A 23,905-nucleotide genomic window follows, 5' to 3' on the forward strand; every position below is an offset into this window, starting at 1 on the left:
TGTGATGTCATGTTCCATTCATGGACATGTGTTGCAGTTAATATTATAATCTGCAGCACCTCCATTGATTCTTGACGGATTCCAGATGTGATATGGAAATGGGCTCCTGTTATGAGACGCTTCAAAGGTAGATGCTAATCCTTTGCTTTCTGGGCAACTGCACATGTAATGAAATTTATGTAAGCTGTGAACTTTTATCTTTTTTCCATTTTCATACCCAGTGTTGTACCTTGTCCTCCTAGAGGCAAGGACTCACTGTTCCAGCAAGCTAGCTCTTTCTTTTTTTAGCAATTTAAAGTGGTCATATAACATGTTACATAAACGTTCCTCTCTGCTTAAATACTCCGCTCTCTTTTACAACTATTTTCTGAGCTTTTATTTTGATAAATTGTTAGTTGAAAACAATTGGCCTCAAACTTCTTTTTAAAGACCTTGATTAACTCATGCATGTTACTATAATGCAACTAACAGCAACAGTTCTGCTGTATTATTCCAGAAGAAGTTATAATGTCAAACTATATTTTTACCTACTTAGCTAAAGTCAGGGCAAAGAGTATTAAGAAAGCTGAAAGTGAAGATAAATAAATTTTTTTCTTCAGGTCCTGCCATTGCCACCATCATTGTTTGATGTGTGTGCATGGAAGCAGAGGCAGACAATATGTCTTTCAGGACTAAATTCTTTGTGTCTCACTGCCATCTTCAAAATAATCTCTTATTAATTTCCACCAAACATTCTTTGAGTGTAGGGTGTGTCTGTCCTGAGTACTGCACACAGCCACTGATTGCCTCACCCCTAGGTTAAAAAACACTTGGAGTTAAGTTGTTTTTATTTCCTTCCTCATTATAAAACTGAACAAGTCTGAATATTTAATAATTTGCATTATTTTTTTTTTGTGTCTGCTCAGTGATTTTCTGAATTGGGAAAGGCCAGACTCTCAGGAAATAAATGACATTTGAAGTGGGGTTTGCTTTTCTCTGAGTAGGACTTTGCTGAGCTGAGGAAGCAGAGTTATTGACAGCCTGACTGCAGGATGGTTTGTGAGAACTCCTGGGCACCGTGCTGAGGGCAGTCCAGTCCCTGTGTTGAAAACCATGACATTTCCTAATTCCCTACACTGCTAGTGTGTTGGGTAAAGGTTATTTTAATTCTTAGTAAGAGTGGAGATTGACTTAGTATCTGCTTTAGTCTCTGCATCCTGGTTTGTTTAATAACCATAAAAACCTTCAGAGCAAAGCTTCTCAAGCAACTTTGTTCAGTAACTCAAACTGAGTACATTGATATATCTCTAGCTACTCATTCCTTTAGTAGTGAACTTCAGTACAGTCATATTATAAAAATATATTTCATTATTACAGTGGCTCAAAAATGGAAATTTGAGCTTAAATCAAACCAGAATTTACAGATACTAATTTTTAATCAAAATTTCAAAAATGCTTGGGAGTTTTTGTTATTTCTAGTAAATGTTATTTCTAGTAAATGTGATGCCTCTGCTGAATAACAGTTTTTAATGTTATATTTGTGGAATAGATAAAAGAAATACTTGTATAAATCTTGATTTTTCAGGAAGACTCGATTTTTCAACACCCACAACTGACTATGATGCTTATATAAATTAACTTAAACATGAGAGTTTTCAAAATAGCGCTTGTACTTTCTTAGATGTGAAGGAATTTAGGGAATTCCTTGCTTGGGAGTCGATGTTCAGACAAGTGTGAAGAGCTCAGGGGTCAGGAAGAGCATTTGGTTTTCTATCAAATGTGGAAACTGATATGGAGAAGCTGTTAACAGGCACTGACTTTGACAGTGCTGCTGAGTGCACAGTGCTGAGCACAGGGAAACCTGGTGGATGTGGCAGGAAAAGATGGTTTGCTACATGCCTTTTCAAGGAAGGTTTTATGTTTTGTTTTGGTTTTTTTGGGGTTTTTTAACAGTGTTGATGCTTGTGCTGGAATAAGAATTGTGCTCTGATCCTTTTGAAGGTTAATCTTAATGAATAAATAGTGGCAGAAAAGAGAGATTGGCATCTGTAAGATCTGCTGTGCTTTCCCTCAGAGCTCATGATGGCCTTTTTCTTCCCCGCTTCTCAAGGAGGGATAAAGCTTAAAGCTTTGTCAGAGAATTTACTGAATAAATGAAAAAAAAACCAAAAAAGTTAATTAGAACTTGGTTTGTTAATTCCAAACACCATCAGTTCACCATCTTTATTAAGCCATGATTATCTGTGTGTCCATAGAATCACAGAATAGTTGATAGAGACCTTGAAAGTCCCTTAGGTCAACCCTCCTGCAATGAGCAGGGACATCTTCAATGAGATCAGGTTGTTCTCTGCCCCATCCACCCTTGAATGTTTCCAGGGATGGGTCAGCCACTGATTCTCAGAGCAGCCTGTTCTGGTAAAAAGAGTAAAAAACTTCTTCCTTCTAATCTAAATTGATCATCTTTTAGCTTCAAAACATTAGCCCTTGTCCTGTTGCAACAGACCCTGCTAAAAAAATTTGTCCCAGACAGGTAATGTAGACATACCAAAACACTCTGCTGGTGGAGGAACTCACAGTGATTCTTTGGGAGAGTATTAAAGAAAGGACCACAGAGAGGCATTGCCTGATTGTTATCTTCACCAGAACAGCAGAGAAATGTTCTTTCAATAATGGAATATTTTTAAGCATTTTACCATGACAGCCTTTAATTATAAGGGTGATTATTTTTACTGCATTTTGTGATGATTTTTTTTTACATAATAGAAAACTGATTTGCTGCATTCAGTTCTCCCAGTGAAGGAGAAATATTTTTTAAGTGCTTAATCTGAATTTAAATTAATGCAAACCTTTGTACTCAGCTTGCATAGCATGCAAGTCTTCACAAAAATACAGCTTTGTGACACATTGATTACTTTTGTAAAGATAGAAGTATATTCTTCCTTTGATGAGTGTGTCTAACTTCCATTAGTGCTAATGGGAGTTATGCATTTATGCTTTGAAGAGTCCACACTCCAATTAATTATAACACTTAAAGGAAATGTGAGATGTTGTTGAAAGTAGAGGTTCTTTAGTGTTGAAATATTTTTTTTTCTGAATTTCTCTCCTGTTGCCTCTGACTCTGTGAATGCTTTGACGTTGACTGACATATTGTCATGAAATCTTGTAAATACGAGTATTGTGTGTGGTTGAAATTACATTGTGACATATCGATAGTTAAAGTCATCTCACATGTAGCTCTTAGATATGTAGTCTACCTTCTGGCAGTCTCTTTCTTTCCCTGTTTACCTTTATGTGACAGCTGAATATCTGTTCCCTTGATTTATCAATTTCAAGGTTAACCTCAGATCAGGTTTTACCTGACTGAAGTTGAGACAGACAAGAGAGCTGTGTTCCTTATGCCTTGCCTTAATCTTCTTGTTGTGAGCAGAAAACAACAAGCATCAGAAAACAGATAAGTTTTCCCCGGATCCTGTGCTTCAATCTGATTGCAAACAGAACACAGCACTTGAGAGAAGTGTGAATGGCTTTGAGGAAAACAAGGATGAGCTGTTGCTAGAAGTCACTCACATTGAAGGTGATGCAGATGCAACAGGTTCATCTGGGAACTAAAAGCAGTTAAGCAGTTTACTCTTTAAAGAGACATTTAAGTGTCTCAGCACAAGATCACAAAGGGAAAGAAGATGAATCAGTTGGACCAAAGAGACCTAATTATTTCTTTTCTCCAAAAGTAGCTTATTAATGTTAATCTCTGTTGCTTCTCCCTGATGTGTGACACTTGGAGCTGCCCAGGCACTGACAAATCCTCTGTAAGGCTGAAATCTCCCTGTGAAACACAGGATTTTTTTGGGGCTGGAGGAATACAAATTTCATTCAAACTCTGATTTGTGGATCTCAGAGCTGAGCAAGAACAATAAGGATGTAATGATATTTTACATATTTATTCTTATTCACAAACAGTGTAAAATTTTCAGCTCAGCTTTGCCACAAGTTGGAGTCCCCAGAAGCTGTTTATTTCTTTTTGCTCTTGGCCTGAGGGACCGTGATGGTGGCAAATGCATCACCTAGAGTGTCTGCCAGAAAGAGGGAGCAGGTTTCTGGTTATGGTTAGGGTGTAATATTCAGTTTTATTATTGGATGTTGTGTCTTTGCCTGACACAGCCAACTCCTTTTTATGGCTTCTGTTTCATCTCCAGTTTAATATTACCCAGTACAAGTTCTTTCTACATTTATAGAAATTTCTTCTTATATTGGTGTCTTGAACTTCACTTTTTCTCTTGCTGACTGAAGTCAGGCTCTACCTTGACTGCAGAGCTGATGATGAAAATCCTGACACCCTTCACCGCAGCAGCGTGAATGTGCTGATATGATAGTTTAGTCTGAAAACATGTAATTATGATAATGGCAAAAGAGCCAGTCTCTGTGGGGACATAGATTTCCTCCTAAAATGCAAACAAAAGACACTCTCAAAACTGTAAGTTCTGTTGTTTCATCAGTTAAAATGGGCAATTAATCAAGGCTCTGGGAGAAAATTCCGCTGATAGTGGTGAGAGCTGGCACGTATCTTTCTAATTTGTATTGCAACAAATTGAGAGATGTAATCGCAGCAGAGGAGGATGTTTAAATAAAATTAGAGCTGTGATGTGAAATGACAAAGGGAAGAAACTGAGAGTTAGGGATGACATTCTGTCTTATTTTAAAGGAGCTGTGAAATGGAAAAAGACCATCTCAGTGGTTTGGGCTGTGCTGAAACAGATGAGCTGTCAGCCCTAACTACAGATTTCTGGCTTGGAATTTGAGTATGATATATCAATTGCTCTAACAGGATATATAAATATATATATATATATATATATTTGTATTTGGCCTGTGATTTTCTTGCTTTTATTGTGCTTCAACACAACTGGAGAATGGATTAAAATGCTTTTATTTAAAATAGGAACAAGCTGCATTGAGGCTGATTTATGAATGTACATATGATGTATGAGTATACATGTTACACATGAATGAATTTCATCTAGACCTCTGTCTGCCTACAAAAACTATGTTTGATTAGGCTTAAATAATTTTTCTTTGGTGTCCAAAACCAAGATTTGTATCTGTGGTTATGAATATATTAGATGTATAACCTAAACAAAAAATAACTTTTTTCTTCCATAAAATCAACTGTCATACCTGAGTTTGGAGCCAGGGTTTTTTTTTTTTTTTTTGTTTGTTTGTTTTTTTTTTTTTCTTCTTTCTTTGCATGTAAATGTAAAAATTATTTTAAATGAAGACTGGAGAGTGATGTAAATCTCTGTTTGGCTCTTCACTGAGGGCCATGTGCAACTATAATTCCTGGTCTTTGAAGAGAACCCGGGTGTTACAATGTATATTTTCATAAAGGAAGTTCTGTGAGACAGTTTGGATAGATTAGGAAGTCACTCCAGGCTGCAGTTCCTCCCTTTGCATCGGTGCAAAAAGAGCTGGTTTTTTGAGCAGGAGTCTTCTGGAAATTATGACCTTAGTGAAGATCTGCATCATCTCCATAATATATTTTCTTTATCATTGTGCTTTATCAGTGAGAAGCACAATCACCATCCCTGGTTGGACATGAGGAAATTAGGGCATGGCACTGAAGAAATGAAAGCAGAAGCTGAAGAGAATGGAATTATAACTTCCCTGTTTCCAGGGTGGAGATGGTGGGGTTGTTGCTTCAGACTGTCTGTGTCAACCTGAGCCTGCAGGAAAGGATTTAAAAGGGAATCAGCTGGTGTGAGGCTGGTGTTAGCATCCCTGTGTGCTAGCAGGGATGTTTTATTTCAGCTCAGCTGCTGTCTGGTCCCAGAGATGCATCAGGTGGGCTCCTGGGGAACTTTTGTTTCACCGTGCAGGACTCCAGTTTTTCTGGCTGAAGATTGTTCTGTGATGTGATGCGAAGCATTGTCAAAGGGAGAGAAATGAGATGATGACACAAGCATCTTCCAGGAGTGGTTTGCATGCAGCTGGTTCTTAGCAGAGCAGGGGAAGCTGCAGGAGGAAGAGATCAGGAGAGAAGAAATTTGAGAGGAGAATAAATGCTTTCTTGACGTCTCTTCTGGTCTGTCTTCTCTGATTTTTAAGTTCATAGAATTTTCATAGCATCTTGGGAAGGGAGTGTTTCTGCTAAGTGAATTCAGCTTTCCTTGCTCCCTTTCCTGTGCTTTCATTATTGCAGGACATTCCTCCCCACCAGGAGTGTGGATTAGCCTGGGAAATCCATCATGAGCATTGTTACAGTGATTTATCTCTATACATCTTGCATATTATGGTGATGACTGCCTTGCGGTACCAAACCCTGGGAGAAATAAATTCCAGGCTTGCAAAATGTTTCTGCAAAACAATCAAATGATTTCACCCAAAACTCCTGGGTAGCAATAAAGAGTAAAGTTTAATTAAAAATAAAAAAAATCTGCTGCTTCCATTTGCATAATACGTACATTAAATCCTCCAGGATTTGCCTGCATTTCTGGTCTCTTTTAATTGGGCTTAATTGATTACCAAGAGTAATCTAAAAATGTTTGTGGTATGTCTAGACTGACATTTACAGCTGAGTGCTAAACTCGTTGCAATGGTTATTTAATGGATTTGAATGAAGAGGAGAACTTCAGCTTCATGGTCTTTTACCAATTTCATCTCATGGTAGCTCAGAGGTGCCCTGGAGTTGATTCTGAAGCCTTGCAGTAAATCACAGTCAGGGTGGATGACTTTCATGGGCTGGGATTAAAGATTGGTGCTGCATTGCTTCTCTGAGTTAAAGCTGAGTGAAAGCTCAAATATTCTCATTTTACAGTAGGTACAACAAAACGGATTTTTGGCTGTGCTGTTTTTTCAGGATTCAATACAAAGAAGAGGGAATACTAAATAATCTAGTGGCAGTTGTGTGTTAGTTTTTGGGTTTTACTGAACACTGTGTGGTTTTTTTTTAAACATGTGCCAAACACTGCATGAAACTGATTTTTATTTAATAAGATTACTTTAAGCTAACATCTTAGTAGAAATTTATTTTTTTAAAGTGTGTGGTAATTGATGGGCAGTTTTAACTTGAATGTCATGAAAAGTGCTGATTATTATGACGCTTTTATAAAGAACGTACTCACACACTCCTGTTTCTATTGAATGAAGCTCTATAAAGATTAAATACATGGTACTGGAATGGGGCCACCTCTTGCCCGAGCCTCAATACCTAGTAATTTCTTCTTTGCATGCCATTTTTAAATAAGCAGTTCCCCAAAAAGCTAAAAGCAAAAAAAAAAAAACAAACCCAAGTCAATACAAAAAATAAATTAATGGCATCTTTGAATAATAATATCTTACAGCACTATCAAGACCTGCAGTTCCATTTTGCTGACAAAATCTTTTCAATCACCTTTTTTTTCATGTAAATCCTGTCTGTCAGTGTCTAAATGCTAGTATTTAGCACTTAGAGCAAAAAAGAAGTGATTGTGCTCTAACCAATGACAGAAATGTTGAGGGAATTCAGGTTGCTTGGAGTTGCTGTAGCAAGTGAATTTCAGTAGCTTTATTATTGAGCCTCCATATTTTCCCCTGCCCTAGTGTGCTGCCTTATCAGTGAATGCCGAATTTTAGGTAAAACATAAAGAAACTGAAGCTGGAGAAATCAATAAAAAGCCAAAGACGGAATTCTGGAATCCCTGAGTGTTATTCAAGAAAGGATGTTTTTTCTGAAAAACTAAATGATCCTGTGCACATCAGCCCCCAGTCAGACAGAGCTGCTGGAACAAACCAAGGGATGAGTGAAGCCAGGTCAGAATGCTCACTGCCCTGCTCCCTGCTGTACCTACCAGGGTAAGCACCATGCCTGGGAATATGCTGAACCTTTAAAAGTATCTGGGAAATAATGTCAAGGGAATTGCTCTGCAGGAAATGCCACTTCCCCACAGGGAAGTAATAGGAGGCAAACCATTTACTCTGTAGTTGGTGAGGGATCACAAATTTAGAGCAGTTTTAGCTGACAGTGTATCCTGACAGAAACTATCTGAAAAATAGTGCAAATTTGAAACCCAAGGGTAAAATATTTGAAACTAGTGTTTCTTTTATTTTGCAGCTCTATTAATAGATTTGAGGGATTTGTTTGTTTTCCCTCTCTCACCTTGGTTTCATAGCAGCACATGTCCAAGACTTGCAAGGGTTAATTATTTTTTGTAACAATAACATAGACTGAAATATTCTTCCTCTACAGGCTCAACATTGCCTAAGCAAGTCAATCTCATGTTTAAATTACAAAGATGTGTGAAGAAGTGAAAAATTAAAGGAAAAGTCTTATTTTCCACCATGCACTTGAAACACTGTGGGGAGGGATTGCTTTTCTCCAACAGCATAAGAGTTAATTATTTAGGTTACATACATAGAAACTGTGACTTCAGCTTATGAATTGAGAAGAAAAACATATTTTTATGGATGCTGGCTTCTTACATTTTGTAAATGACCAAGATCCTGTCTTTCTGCCAAAAAAACCCCACAGTCTCCTTGCTTTTCTTGCTGTAAACTTATGCCACATCTACCTTGAGGCTGAGCATAAATCTGTTTCCATAGCTTTGCCTCTTGTTAGTTTTCCTCTGTAGAGAAGTCTGTCCCATTTCTTTCAGATGTGCCCAAAATGCAGCAGGTGGAGATCCTTGTTGGCTGCAGGATAAGAGCTGTGTTGGTGCACACCAGTCACAGGTCAGCACTTCACGCTTGTATGACTCTGTGAGGAGCTGAATTCTCTTCCTCAGAGCACAGTGAGATATGCTCCACGCTTGCCTGTAAAACCACTGCATCCACAGCCCCACTCCATCATATTCAATGTGTCAGGGATAAGTGGGAAACCCTTAGGTGAGTATCTTGTTGAGATACACCATTAGTGATGAGTTTCACGGTAGGTGATTCTCCCAGAGGTTATTTGGGGTTTTTTTAGCTTTATTCTTTGCAATGGGAATCTTTAAATATTATTTTGCTGGAGAGGTAATAGCATTTTCTGACAGAAGGAAACAAAGTGATTAAGTGGCTAAAGTGAAAATGTCAGTGTTGCAGTAAATTTTTGATTCAGGAACTGATGTTTGCTGCACGTGGCCCTACACTGTAGACATTTTAGATCCTCTGTGCTCAGATCAGCCATCCCATTTGTGTGCTGGAGTTGTAGGACCTTGTGCACAGTTGGAGAAGAAATGAAGGTAAATAAGAATGCAAAAATTTATTTTCATTGATTATCTTCCTTTTCCCAATCACACAAAGCAGGAGGAATTAGATGTAGCCTTTGTTTCCTAATGATCTGAGAACAGAGAAGGAGCTCCTCCCTTATTAAACTGGAAAAGGGATGGTCTGAATGCACATGTGATTCTATTACCATCAGTGATGTGGTTGAATCCAAAGCAGTAGGCACCTGAATAACCAGGTGTTCTCAAAAAAGAACCATCTCTTTTTTCTCTTCTTCCTGCAGGATACATTTAGGGAATACAAAGAAGCATCAAGAGTGTAAGAAAATTCAGTTACTAACTAACACACTTATTTTTACAGGAGCTCTGATGGGCAGCACCTTGCAGTGCAAAAACAGACCTTTCATAAAAGCCTTGAAGCCTAAATTTAGGTGCAGGGCAAGAGGAATTGATCTCAGGAGAACTAATGAGGAAGACACTGCTTAGGCAGTTGGGTTAGGAGGGAGAATACCAAGCCATGCCAAGAAAAATATACCAGTAAATAATCCTAAATTTGTGAATTCCATCAGCCTGAGTGTAGTTAGAAATGTGACAGGTTGCACAGCTTGGTTTTCTGGATGTACTCCTCAGTTTTCTGTAGCAGTGCAGCTTCCCCTGTTAAAGGAGGCCCTTTGTGATGGAAGGTGCAACACATGTCTGATAGTTATTTCTTGGCAATTTTTAAATTAGTACTTCAGCTGTGTGTGGACAGGTTGTTGAAGGACTTTTCAGACATCATTTTTCTCTGAAAGTCTGATAATTGTCTAAAAAGGTGTAAAAAGCCACTCCTGAAGTCAGAGTCCCACAAAGTGTTTGTAGCATTTGTAAGACTTGAATGTTGTGAGGTTTAGTCCAAATTGAGACCTTTAGTGAAACCTTAGCTCTAAACACTCAAAGCACGATTATTGTCTTGCAATAATGCTATAGTAGGCATTGTTAAAAAAAGTATTTTATCTAAGTGGTTATACATATGACATGGTTTTATAAGATATGTGTACAGGATGTAATATATTGTCTATATGGGTGACTGGGGTCACTTAAAAATCATGCTGCAGGTGCTCCAATACAAATAATGGCAATTTTAAGAAGGGAAGGAGGTGAGCTCTGCCCTTGTGCCCCACCTCAGACTTGCTGTATTTATTCCCAGTGGAGTGGAGGATGCTGACAGTGAAGTGGGTGTCATGCCTCACTTTACAGATGTTACAGAAGGATAAGCTCTTTCAGAGATGGATTTCTCGTTCTTTGCTGTTTTGGCCTTGCCATTAAATAAATATCTAGAAGACCTGTGCAAAGTACATGGTTAAAAAAAAAAAATAAATATGTAGTGGGCTTGAAGTTAGGCATGTAGTGATCTGATCTACCAGAAATCCAAACTAGGCACATTCCTCTGTTTCTGGGAAATACTGTTTCATTGTGATCCTGAGGTTATTAGAACATTGCAGTTAAAATCAGGAGGACTTCTGACGTGTTACTCAAGGTTATGCTTTCACCATAAATGTGCTGTCAAAGCTTTGCTGGGTCTAATTACTGGTTGCCTCAAGATGTCCCATGACAGCAGGATCAAAAGGTTCATTATATGTTCTGAGGAAAATCTTTATTCTGTCCATATTATGTCTTCATTTTAATGTCAGTGAGGAAACACTTTTCTTTCAGAGAAGAAAGGCAATATATATATGTTGTTTCTTGCTGTATTTGAGGCATCATCAGGCTTTTTTTCCTGAATTGAATATATAATCTTAAATATTTTTATGTTTTCTGTTTCCAGCTGTATTCTTTTGCTTTTCATAGATTATTTTGTGTCATAGAAAGTGAAACAAACATGTACCTCTGTAAAATGGCTGGTTTTAACATTTCTTTTTCAACACATCCCTTTCCCTTATGTAGTTTGATTTTCACAGTCAGATCCCTTTCTACTCTGAAAACATAATATATCTGGTTCTCTTTGGTATTTTTTTTCCCTACAAAGTAATTGCAGTCAATTCATAACTCACTCTAGTAAACAAATTCTTTAAAATGTTCTTCCTAGTGCACACCTCTGTGCTTGTCTCTGCTGGCAGCATTGTTTTCCTGGCTTTGTGGGCTAATGCACTTTACTGGAAAACAGAAGGGAGAGTGCTGAAATACACCATGAATGTTGTAATATAATCTGTCATCTGGACAGAACTGTCAAGTTGGTCTTCACAGAACAAACTTAGACTCAAATGTGTGGTTCTGCCATGAGACCAGCCCCAGGCTCAGTTCCATAAGTAGGCTTTGGGAATGGTCCCCATTTAAAAGGGAAAGAAAAAAACACTGCATGAATTGTGTGGGCAGCAACATTGTGAACTAAAGTTGACTCTTGTCCTGGGCCTCCTTTTGGCTCACATTTTCCTTAGAGATAGACTAGTTCTGAAACTCTTTCAGAGACACCAAAACCTCATCATTGTCACTACTTCCCTCATTTTGTTGTCTGTGCTACTGAGCTGTTCCTGCAAACACCTTGGGAGAGGAAACTCAATGAAATGAGGATCTGTTTTCATACTAAAGGCTCTTCTGATTTTCATGATGTTTCTCTGGTTGCCCCCATTTCTTACTGGTACACATAAACTTTAGTGGTGGCATCAGAGGCTGATAATCACCAAAACACAGACTTTGGATTGTGTGGGAAGGAATCATTCTTGCAGTGGAGTTTTGTTAGTGAGTCTGGTCAATTTCCTCTCTTCTCTGTATGCAGAAAGGCCAAAGAAATGGCTGAGAAATGGGGTTGAGATAAGGAGAGCAAGTGGAGGAAAGTCTTGATGTGATCACCTGCAGGCAACCACCTCCTCTGTGCCTAACACTGAGATGCTCTGGCACTTGTCTTTATTGCATGTCTTTTCCTTGTTACTTATAAAATCCCAACTAAACCAAGTCCACTCTGTGGGAGCTGCAGAGTGTTGAAATTCCAGGTGAACAAAGATAAGGGAATTCCTACAAAAACCTACAAGAGTTTTTTCTATATCAAACTAATTTAGGTTGATACTGAATATTCCAGTGATGAGCAAAGACAACTCATAAACAGCTGAATCAAATATTTAAGAAAAATAATTAGAAATTATATCTCTAGGTTGTAAAATGAGATTCTGGATTAAAAATGAGAGCCAGGAAGTCTTGACTGTGTCCTTGACTTCCATGTTGGTTTTATTTGTTTAATTACTAAAATAATCATTATTACAAAAGACCAAGTGCTTTTAAATTGGTGAAGATGGACCATCACCTTGGTTCATCCATCATTAGTCCTTGGAGTCTGACTTTTGAAAATGAAACGTTGACAGTGGTTAAGTCTACCTAAATATGGTTTGATAAAGGTTGTGGTCCTAGAAGATCTGAAATAACAAATATAGCAAGTCACTTCTCTATGGTTGTGAAGGTCAGTCTCATCTTTTTAATTTTATTAAATTTTATGTCTTTCTATCTGCTACTGTATCTACTTCATTATTTTATTTTGGCAGTGTCATATATGTAAGTCTTTTGATATACTTTGGATAAATAATTATTATGTTGCATAATTCAAGAAAAGATCAGACAGTCCTGAATATTTGAGTATTTTCTGTCCAAGAGGATGCAAATAATTTCCGTTCGTTGTCATTAACATTAAACTTCTGAATTTCTTCCAAGGTTTCTCAGCCCTTCCTCCAGCCATTTGTCAGGAGCAACTAGCAGGAGCTTTTGATTAACATTCAGATGACTCCTCTCTTGTTTTATCGACAGTTTCTATGGTCCTTCAGCCTCATCACCTTTGAATTCTTTCCTTGGAAACGACAAAATCAGTTGGGTTCAAAGCTGCATCAAATGTTGTGTAGTCCAGAGGTGGAACTCGCTGTGTAATATGCAATGAACATTTTATCCTCTACAGTTTTGCATAGAGTAGGTTTTGTTGGTTGTTTTGCATTTTTTCCCCTTCCTTCTTTCCACACTGATGTGATTGTGTTGGCACAGAGGCTGTGGGGACATGGACTGTAGGGCCTGGTGCTTCCAGACTGCAAAAGAACCTTCCCTTCTGTTGGATCTGAAACTGGCTTTGGTTTCCCAGATAACTGACAGCAGAACCACCCTCTGGTATGTTCTGGAGCAGGGATTTTTCAGTGCTTTGTGCTGCAGAGATTTCATTTTGGATGGAATGATTAAGCCTTCATTGGTCCTGAGTGTTGCACAGACTGTAACAGGCAAAGCACTGGACCACGAGTGGGGTATTTGGCTCCCAAACTGGACACCAAAAGTCTCCAACATATTTTATGCAATCCAGTGCTGCATAGTTAAAAACTATATAATCATAAAATTTAGACAGGGATCCTAATCCCAGTTATTTGATCCCCCGAAGTAACAATTCAGTAAGCATGGAAAAGAAAGGATCTTTGAGAGTCTTTTAATAGAGAATGATGCTGAAGGTGAGCCCAGGAGCCTGTGAGTTTCCACATTTCTGACAAGTGACATAACAAAATGCTGTTGAGCTGAAAGAACAAGAGGAAAACAATTCATAAAAAGATATTGAAAGGAGAAATGACTGTGGCTCTGAAAAATGCCCTGTTCCCTTTTCTAATTTCCCTAAATTCTGGTTAGCTAAGTGCCTGCATGCTGGAATAGAAAGTGGTTGGTAAAAAGCTTTTATGTAATTTAATAAAAAAGGACAGCAGTGTAGTGCTGGAGTAGAAAAAGCATCTGAGGTTTCTTTTTGCTGGAATGTGTGATTACAGCACTACTGTACAGTTTTATTACACTACAATTACAGGTATGTGAAATATCCTGTGCCTGATAACAGTCCTTTCATACAATTTAATTTCTGTTCTTAAATGGTTTCTGTTTAGTAATGCTCTGAAATACCTGTTCTGTTCTCAGATTAAAAGTTTGAAAGGTGGCCTGTTTGATTTGCAGCCTAGTTCCCACTAAATTTAGCTGTTGGCAAGATGAATGGTGACATCTAGTCATAAGGAGCTAAAATTTATTTTTAATGGTACTGATAGATAAATGCTGTGGTTGTTAGTTCTGTTCCATTAGCAATTTCTATAAATTGTTGGGATGAGTGTTCTGTAAGTTGGTGACAAATGTTATCAAAAAGTTTCTTCACCAAGGCCAAGTTGTGCCAGATGCCTCCAAAAGAGTCTTCTGGGTTTTTATTTTTTTGTTTGTTTTGTCTTTCAGTGTTAAAATATCCCAGTATGGGATGACAGAGTTGTAAAAGGAGGGGGAAAAGGATTGTCTGAGAGGTTGATGTGGAATGTAGTGAGATTAATCGATTTAGCTTTGTTCTTTCTACTCAAATGAAAGGTTCTTCCAGCCCATGAGCTGGAGTGCCCTGAGCTGGCTGGTGAAAGTGCTATTGCTTGGATTTCATTTCAGATGGTGTCTCAGGATATAAAAACCTCGTAGAATAAAAATATGGTTTTAGCCTCCAAAATCCTTTGATGTTTCTGTTGTTCATAATTACAAATTTTAAGCTTTTAGCTTTTCCAATTTGATGCTAGAAGTATTAGGCATTGCAAATGTGACTTGGTGTTCTCTGGAGGGAGGCTTTGTGCATGATTTGTATAGAATATGACTAGAGCTGAGGCTATGACTGTGGTCTATGTTCTATGACTGTGAGAGAAAAGGGAAAGACAAAAATCTGCATTCTGCTGTTCAGCAGAGCACTTAAAACATTAATGTACCAGAATCCCAAGACTAAACTGAGAGAAAATTGCAATACCAAAGAATAATATCTAACAGCCTTTGGCAGATCTTCACAGCTGCAGGGTTTCTAATGGCAAAAAAGAAAAAAAGGCTGTGCATCCTGATAGTCCTGGACTATTTTTCCTGGGGCACCTGTGTATTTGCCAGTGAGGAGAGTCTGTGCACATTTTTTGTACCTAATTTGATATTTTTGTTGTAATCCTGTTTTCTTTTAATGGTTGTGTGTAAGGCCATATAAGCAACAGCAAAATCTTTAAAGCCACTAGGGTAGAAAATATTCTAATGATTGAAACACCTCTAAAACTTAGCTTAAGGAATATGCTTCTCAGTGCCTGCTGTATTGTTTGAGACCTGAAGGATCTAAAATAGTCAAATGTTAACTAACTGTACATTGTGTGTACAGAAATTTTATGACTTCAGTTCATCAGAATTTTTCTTTAAGGCTGCCTGGCAGTTTCTTAATTAGTGGAAGTAATGAATGTAATGTGAGATCTGCTGGGAAAAAAAGTGATGGTCCTGATTCACCATCAATTCAGGATTTACTACGAGTTTGGTATTAAAATATTTATTTGGCTTTAAATTAAAGATTTTATTACATTCAGTTGTAAGCCTTTAGTTGTGGCTTATAATTCAACTGACAGAAGCTTTCTTAGAGCTTTCTTAGGATTTAAAAGGATTTATTAACTTTGTATTAATCCAACAATTTAACTAATTAGATTATTTGATTCAAATACAATATTGAAGTCAGCTTTCTGGATTGGCATTGATTTGAGTGCTATCATCTTTATTCCTGATTTAATGTACAGTTATTTGCATTAATACTTGGAGTTTGATTGGTTTGTTTGTTTTTTCCCCACTCCCTCTACTGACTTAACAACAACAATAACAAATTATATCAGGTTATATTTCTTTCAAGAAAAGTGGAATTTCTGATGACTTGGTTAAAACTGAACCAGTTTTTGTTTCATTGTACATATGCTGTCTCACAGTTAGTGACAAACCTTGGGGCAAACTCAGCAGCAATCTTGAACACTGTTCCACTGAGTAGCAAATATGTCCCAGCTTATAAGAAATAAAGAATTTGCATCACCTTGTGTTTACTGAGTCTGCAGGCATTAAACAATTTGCCATTGATTTCATTGTAATAGAAGCTTAATCCACTCATAACTTAATCCATTTCTATTTAGGCATTTATTCACTCATAATTTTAGGTTATTTTTCATTAACATCTGAATTCCAAATAATCTTAGAGTTTTGAGTCATCCTTGGGACTCTGTTGCTGCACTGTATCTGTGTTTATTCCACAAAGCAGGATTTTATTCAAGAAATGTGAATGTGGTGGGATCCTACTCATAAAGTGGGGAAGGAATCTAATAGCCAAGAGTCCTATTTCTCATACTGTTAGTTTTTCTGAGTTTGTTTAGTATCCACTGTAACACTGGAAACAGATGAAGAATGTTCAGGTTCAGAGGACATGTTTTATGACCAACTCTATTCATAAATCTGGAAGAATCTGACAAAAGAAATAATTTGCTGAACTGTTTTCTGCACTGAATATTCTTCAGTGTAAACATTCTTCCCTGTGCCCCACAGAGGAAGGTTCAGAGGAGCCTGGCTGAAGGGACATTATGTCACTGTGACTTCCTTTGTCTTGCCAGTGCAGTGGCTCTTAGGAGAAGTGACGCACTGCCCTCGCCAGAATGGTCCACAATAAATAACCACTTCACTGAGAAAGAACATTTTTCACAGTGGAATGAATATCTGAGTATATAATGCTAAGATCTCATCAATGTCTCTTCTTTCAGACACAATGTTTAGTTATTACTGCTAATGACAGTGAGTTATAAATACTGGCTGTTCAATGAATATTGCCAGCTCTCTCCTGTGCTGGGGGGAGGAGGGTGGATGTTTTGATGCACTGAGAGCTTTGTGACTGTTAGTTTGAAGGTCACTTGTCCAAAAAGCAGGGAGAAAAGACTGTCAGGGCATGTGGATGGAGAGCATTTCAGAAGGCTCTGATGAAATGTTTTCTTCTTCAGCTTATTAGCATTTTCTGAGTCAAGCAAGCATTTATGACTCAGTAGCCTTTTATCCTACTGTATTTTACTATGTGGTTTCATGGCAAGCAAGGCAGCTGAAAGTCAAACTTCTGTTTAATTAAAGCAGTAAGAAACATCTGAAGGGCAATGAAGTTTTTCATCCTTCTTAGTTTGTCTTTATTTTTATCTGCAGCTACAATGAAGCTATTTATATAATAAAATATCCTCACTCTTTCTTGGTATAGAAATTGTTTCTTTGATGTCTGTTTGTTTCTTTGTGTCTACAGCTACAGGACACTGACTTCAACACAATTAAATTCATGAAGAAAACATAGTGGACCTTCTTTTGAAAGATTGCAATACTTTAAGATGCTAGTCAAAGAAATGCTAATACAAGCTTAATTCAAAAACTTGAAAAGATGCATCTTGAGATAGAAGGAGGTTTTTCAGTGGTAGCACTGTTTTGTGTCAAGAAAAGTTCTTATATTCAGCACTCGATGTCTAAAGCATTACCTGTATCCAAGTGTCAACTACTATAAGAACTATTCAAAAATTGAATAATATGGCACCTACTTTAAAATGGGTAGGAGTGCACACAGTGTGATGGTTGAAGAGGAGCTTAGAAAAATTATTTTATAAAGAAACATATTTGTATTTACATGTTGTAAAGTAGTACTTCTGTGGGTGCTTGAATTTTATAATTGGTTTTATTATCTTTTCTTAGCAGAGAAAATATTCTTTGCAATTGCTCACTGGTAGCTAAGTAAAATAATTGATTCAAGTTTATTTATTTTTTTTTTGTAATTAAAGATGATAATCTTTTCTTACCTTATTATTAATGTCATATAATACGCTGACCATTAATTTGGTGCTTTGGGCAATTGGAAGAGTATTTTCCCTCATAATTATTTTGATATATTTTCTAGGGAAGAAATAGAAAAAAAATTGGAGCATATGTCTGTGATTTCCCTGGTTATTTTTCATTCTTTAGACAGAAAGAAACTTTCAGTCTGGCAGCAGGCAATATGGTATTTTTCAGTTTTAGAGCCAACTGAAAGAGTTCACCTCCTTGTTTGCTACCAGAACCTTCGTGGTTGCACATCCAGTCAGTTTAACAAGTATTCCCTGTTATTTCATTTTATTTTTCTTGCCCAGTCTTCCATAGTACAGGAGATTTAAACTAATTTAAAAAACCTTCAAAATACAACCCCAGGAGAAGTAAAGAAAAAAAAAAATTAAAACTGTGCTTGGGGCCCCTCACTAGGAAGAAATAGCCCATACAAAACACCTCCCAGTTTATATGTCAGAACATTTTCTCCTCCTGTGCTTTGAAAGTTAGAATTCAAGACTGTTGAGGAGAGAGAACAGCTCATGAACGACTTCGTGAATGAGTTCTATATTGCAGTAGTGAATTTTACATCATTTAGTGAAATGCTGTGATAAACCCACATTATTAAATACTATGCTGCATAAATGCAATGAAAAACTATTCATGTGATTAGCATTTTCTTACTGCATACCGAGCACTACTTTATTGAAAAATCTCTACTATTACAGAACAATTTTCATTTCATAAGAATACATCCATCAGAAGAAAACTGCTATAAAGGTTAGATATGACTAAATGGCTCAGAATTTGGAAGCTCATTGTGTGCAGAAGAAAGGACAGTGGATGATAAAGAACAGGAAAGAACAAAGTGATTTGTATATACAAAGGCCTAAACAAAGAACACTGATCAGAATGTGAAATGTGGCTTAAAAGTCATCACACTTGCATTTCTCCTCCTAGCCATTTTAAATTTGATGAGTTAAGTAGATTTGTTGAAATGATTTCATGAATAAAATTCTTCCTTTATTTTTTCTCAGTTAATTTTGTGGAGTTTTGGGTATAAAATATTTTATATGAGAGTTTTTTAATGCTTTTAGGTGCATGGTCAGGCTGTTAATGCTGTGTTACATCAGCAGTTAATGCCAGGTGGAAAGCACAGGCTTGGAGGTTTCTGGGGCCCAAAAAACCCAGTAACCAAGGGTCACTGTTGAAATTGGTGACTGAATGTACCAATCAGCTGCTGATCATTTAATGTCAGGGGAGTTCTTCCTGCCCTTTAGCAAAAATACGCACATGAGCTTCTTGGGATGTGAGAAACAGAATGAGTCTTTCAGAAATTCAAGAGTCTAACAGAAGGAAAGAAAAATACTGGAATCAAATGCCAATGTGATTACTGTTGAGGTGGGTTTTTTGTTTTTTTTTGATGGCTCCAGGACAGTGGTTGTAGTTGTACACTGAGAGGGGGTGGGGTGGACATTTATTCTTAGGTTTTTGGAATAATCTCATGTAGGAAGGAATTTGGAATGGCTGGAATCTGTCTGCTTGTGTGTTTTAATTTTTAAATATCATTATTTTGTATAAGCTGCAAGAAATCATTGCATGCATGGTAGGCTGCTTACTAAAAAATCCTTTTACAAAATAAATGCTGTGAATTTACAGTAGTCACTCAACAAATGCTCACATTTTTCACTTACTTGAGCTCATTTGATAAAAATAATTTGCTTACTAAGTCAAAGACCGCAGAAAGCAAGTTGCAGTGGCAATGATGATTTTTGAACTCTTAAAACCATGTTAAATTATAAAAATATTGTTGCTTGCTATTTGGGGTGGTCATGGCTGTTGTGATCAGTCCCATCATGCAGATGTTCTGTTGTCACATCTGTGCAATCAAAGGACAGGATGAAGAGACCAGCTTTTGGATGTAGTTATTTTTGTGTTTTCTTGTAAACTCCTTTGTCATATTATTGAATTGCCTTACAGGTATGATCATATTTACCTATGAAGGAAGGAAAATGCTTTTTTCCCATTTTAATAGCTGAAGCAATGAGTCAGAATAGGCCTGATAAGTTTGCCATCAAGTGAGACCTCTACATTAGTGTAAGAAACTGAACCTCAGTATTTTATATCCCAAACTCATATCTTTGCCCAGGGGTAATGAAACCCTTGAATTGGCTCAGTCTCCTGAACCAAGAACAGCAAAACTGTGCTAAGTGGCTTAACACACCCTGCTCTCCCTCCTGCCTCTGCTAAGGGACAAATACACCAGAAATGCCAGAAAGCCACATTGCTTCTCTATCCCATGTCCCTCCCTGTGGATAAAACCCCAGGCAGCCAGGATATCATTCCTGGTTTGCACACACACAGAGCATGGCTGCCAGTTTTTCTCTCTGATCTTGGCTCAGTGGCACATTGCAGCACTGATAAGGCAGCAGAGAAGTGGGAATTGAGAAATACAACTTCACTCTTTATGGGGATTTGCTGCTTCTGAAGAAGCGTCATGTACATACAGAACCAGTGGTACTGGAGTTAGCACAGAGAACTTTGTCACTGATTTCAAAGGCTCAAAAAAGCAAAGAGGAGGAAGAAGTTAATCAAAGATCAGTTCCCAGAACTATTAGCTTTGGCTCTGACCACAGAGGTCGTTGCACTGTCAGTTTCCTTTCTTCATCATCTCTCTGTCAGGTCTGTGCTCACCTTTACAAGAGGAGTGAGTTGTGTAAAACACAGTGTAAGATAAGTCTGAAATATCAAAGCCTTTCCATTTAATGTCAGCCTCTGTCTTTCCTTTAGGTGACAAGGTTAAAGGAGAGTCTCAAAACTCCAATGACTTACTTTCTTTCCTATTAACCACTATTTAAGAACTATGTGTCTGACCCACATAACAAAGTTTATTAATAGTAATTTTGTGAACAGGACTTTTTAATATTTCTCCTCAGTATCAGAAATTAATTTGATATTAATTACGTGATTCCAAGGTCATAGTAAAATCTTTTGCTTGTGTATAATTAGTATTTCTTTCTACCACTAGGGACAGTAAATGAGATAGAGCAAAGCAAGACTTCTACAGCTTGATTTGTATTAACTCCTACCAGCTCCAGCCCTGTCTGTCTTTGATTTTAGTGGAGTTACTTTTGATGAAAAATAGTGAATATTATACTTTGCAAAACACCTGTGAAAAAATTTGTCACCATTCTAATCCAGCACTTTGCAAACATCTGGACCAAAGGCTCAGGCTTGCAAACTCTTAAGCACAGAAGCATAACTTTTGATGTGAATCACCATATTGATATTTGTGAGCCAATTTAGATTAAAAGGACCATTTGGTTATACCAGGAATCTCCAGCTATTTCCACAATGAAGATCACTTGTCAAATCTTCCTGGGGGAGGTGGGGCACTGTGACCTGAATCACTCTGTGAAGGTACAGGGACAATCTTGGGCTTCTCAGTTATGTGGATCTGTGGGGGTTTTCTGAGGTCTCCAGCACTCTTCCTGCCTACAGATAACTTCTGCTGGACTACAGCTCTTCCTGATATACATACAGCTTTCCTTTGGTCTCTGCAGAGCAGTAATTAGCTAGTAAGAGAGATTTACTTTTTTTTTTTTTCATTTAGAGGACAATGACTTCATGACATATTCAGGCTTACCTTGAAAGCTCTTACAGCAGGGAAATTGTGATATTTTAGACTGAGTTTTCCAAACTGACTTTGTGTTACAGTGTTCAGAGGATTACCCTTAATTTTGAGTAACCATTATGGTCATTGCAAAGAATTTAATTGAGTGGTATTACTGCACAAAGAGGGATTCTTACAACCAAAATCAGTCTGGGATTCTTGGGGAGCAAACTTCCTAGAGGTTTACATGGAATTCCTTTAATATGGTACTGTTTGGATCAGGGCTCTCATCAGGATTAACTGCCGGTTGTGTGTGAAAAGCAAGTAAACAAAATGAGAAATAGAGATTTCTAAAAGGGTGAGTGTTTTTTATAGCAACTCTTGGGTTCTGGGCATTTAACTGATTGACCTTCCATTCTTCCTTCCTGTCTTTTCTGTTTATTTGGTGATCCTGAGGAGATTTTTATTCATTCCGTGCCTTTGTAGAAATTGTGAAGACCCTGAGGCACATGGTGATGGCCCATTTGATGTTTTCTTGGCACACAAACATGGTTTCTGCAGCTCACCAGCTCTTTCATTAATAGTGCTCTTGACTCAGCCTACATCACTTCGAGAGTTCTGCACTGACCCAACATTTAAAATATACATTTAAAATAAAACTTCCCTATAAGTCACTGTAATACATCTGTCAATTTATATTCTGGAGGGGGACATGCATAGCAAAGGATGTCCAGGGAGTTATTAGAAACAGCTGACTGCTCTGTGTTTATCAGTGTCATCTAATAATTGCAAATAGTGTGAGATTAAAAACGATTCAGCAAATAAACTCTGCTTTGTTGCCTCAAAAAGCTGCACAAACCCAAATTACATTTGTTATTTGATGAAAGACTGTTACCAGCAAAAGTAGATCCATTTATCTTGAAAAAACAGTATTTTAATCTTTGTTTAGTGAAAATTGTATTAAAGACTGAAATGCAGTCTCTTTTTCTTTCATGGATAGATGTTGGTCAGTGCCATGTCAGTTTGGAGCACAGTGAATATTAGGCTGGTGGAATTGCAGAAATTGTTTGTTATATGATATTGGCTTTTTAAAATTTTATTCTAGTATGCTTGTTTTGACAATAAATCTATTCTAGCATAGAACATGTCAACCAGCTTCTAATACAGAATTCAATGGCAGGTGCTAAAATCCCAAACTCCTAAAATAATTAATGGTTTGATGGTTTTGGTTTTGGGGGTCTTTGTTTTGTTTTTTTGTTTGGGTTCTTTTTGCTTTGAAAGATTCACTGGTTCGGTACCAAAGATTTGATAGATTTGGAAGAACAAAATGTGCAGACAGGTGTGCACTTGCTTCATTGAAATTTAAATTAGTTATGAATTCTCAGGAATGAAATCAGCTCTTTCTGTCAGGAGTGTCTTGTGGAATTTCCCACAGAAATGCAGTTGCGATTGCCTGTGGTGAAGTGAGTGTTTGTTTTTTGAAGGAACTGAAATCTTAACGCAGTCAGAAGGTTGCCTATAATGTATATTTAATTGCCATCATGGAGGCCAATTTTCTTTTATGTATTTGGAGGCATATGTTATGGTTAATTTGTTTTTCAGTGCACAGAAACTCCAAGCCTTCCCTCCTCAGTCCCCACATGAAATCCTTGACGAGGAGCACAGGGAGCTCCTGAGAGCTCAGGAGGAAATCAGGCTGCCTCATCTCCTGGCTGGGCTTTTGAGTGGTCAGTATTTCACGTTCTGTTGAAGCCTCTAGCAGCACAGTTTCTTCTTTCTCTCTGTCAAGGATTTCTAATTCTGGGCAGCCATTCAGCCACACACTGCTGTTTCTCATTTCAAAGAGCTTTTCCAACCATCCTCTCTTGTTTTGTTTCACCTGTTTTGTAACCTGTGCTTGAGATGGAGGATTTTGGCTGTAGTTCTTAGACTTTACTGCTGAGAGACTAAAACACAGGCTTTGATTAGCTCTAAAGGTTTGTTTTCTCTAAGACTTGTTTTTAAACACTTAAATTCCACCCAGTCTGTGGATGCTTGTCTGTTCTGTAGCAGGAAAGGTAGATATAAATGGGACACTTGAGCCCATGACTATTTTTCAGAATAATATTGTCATTTAGAATCGAGCAAATTCTTTCACCTTTCACATTAAACTAAAAAGCAGTAGAGTGCATTTTAATGGATTAGGAATCGGCTGCTTGACAGACCTTAAAATGTACCTGTCAGTGGGAAGTTAAAATGTCATGAGAATGGTTTGAATGGGGCCCCCATGGGGGAGCTGTGGGTCCCACACTACCCTGTTTGTTCAATAGTGAGCTTGAAGAGTCTCTGCTGCTAAAATTTCCTGGAAATGATGCTAAGATCCTCATGAGAGTTAAAATAATAACATGTATCTGTGTATCTGTGTCATATAGAGAAACAATACTCCAAGAGTATTTTGTTTTGCCTTTTAAAACTAATACCTGTAGTCCTAGGAAAGAAATGATTGTGCTGCAGTCATACTGCTGGGCTGTATTTTAGAAACCAGTGACTCTGATAAAGGTTCACCTGC

At 37.6% G+C, this 23,905-nt stretch overlaps 1 protein-coding gene across 2 annotated transcripts in view; it reads left to right on the forward strand.

The window, feature by feature from the left end:
• Positions 1 to 23,905, forward strand: part of DPP10 (dipeptidyl peptidase like 10) — a 435,737-nt gene that overhangs the window by 260,773 nt on the left and 151,059 nt on the right. The gene's annotated exons all lie outside the window — the stretch shown is intronic.

This window comes from Pseudopodoces humilis, chromosome 8 (assembly GCF_049639895.1).
Source record: "Pseudopodoces humilis isolate 2021_Gansu_Grassland_sample_001 chromosome 8, ASM4963989v1, whole genome shotgun sequence".
Lineage (NCBI taxonomy): Eukaryota > Metazoa > Chordata > Aves > Passeriformes > Paridae > Pseudopodoces > Pseudopodoces humilis.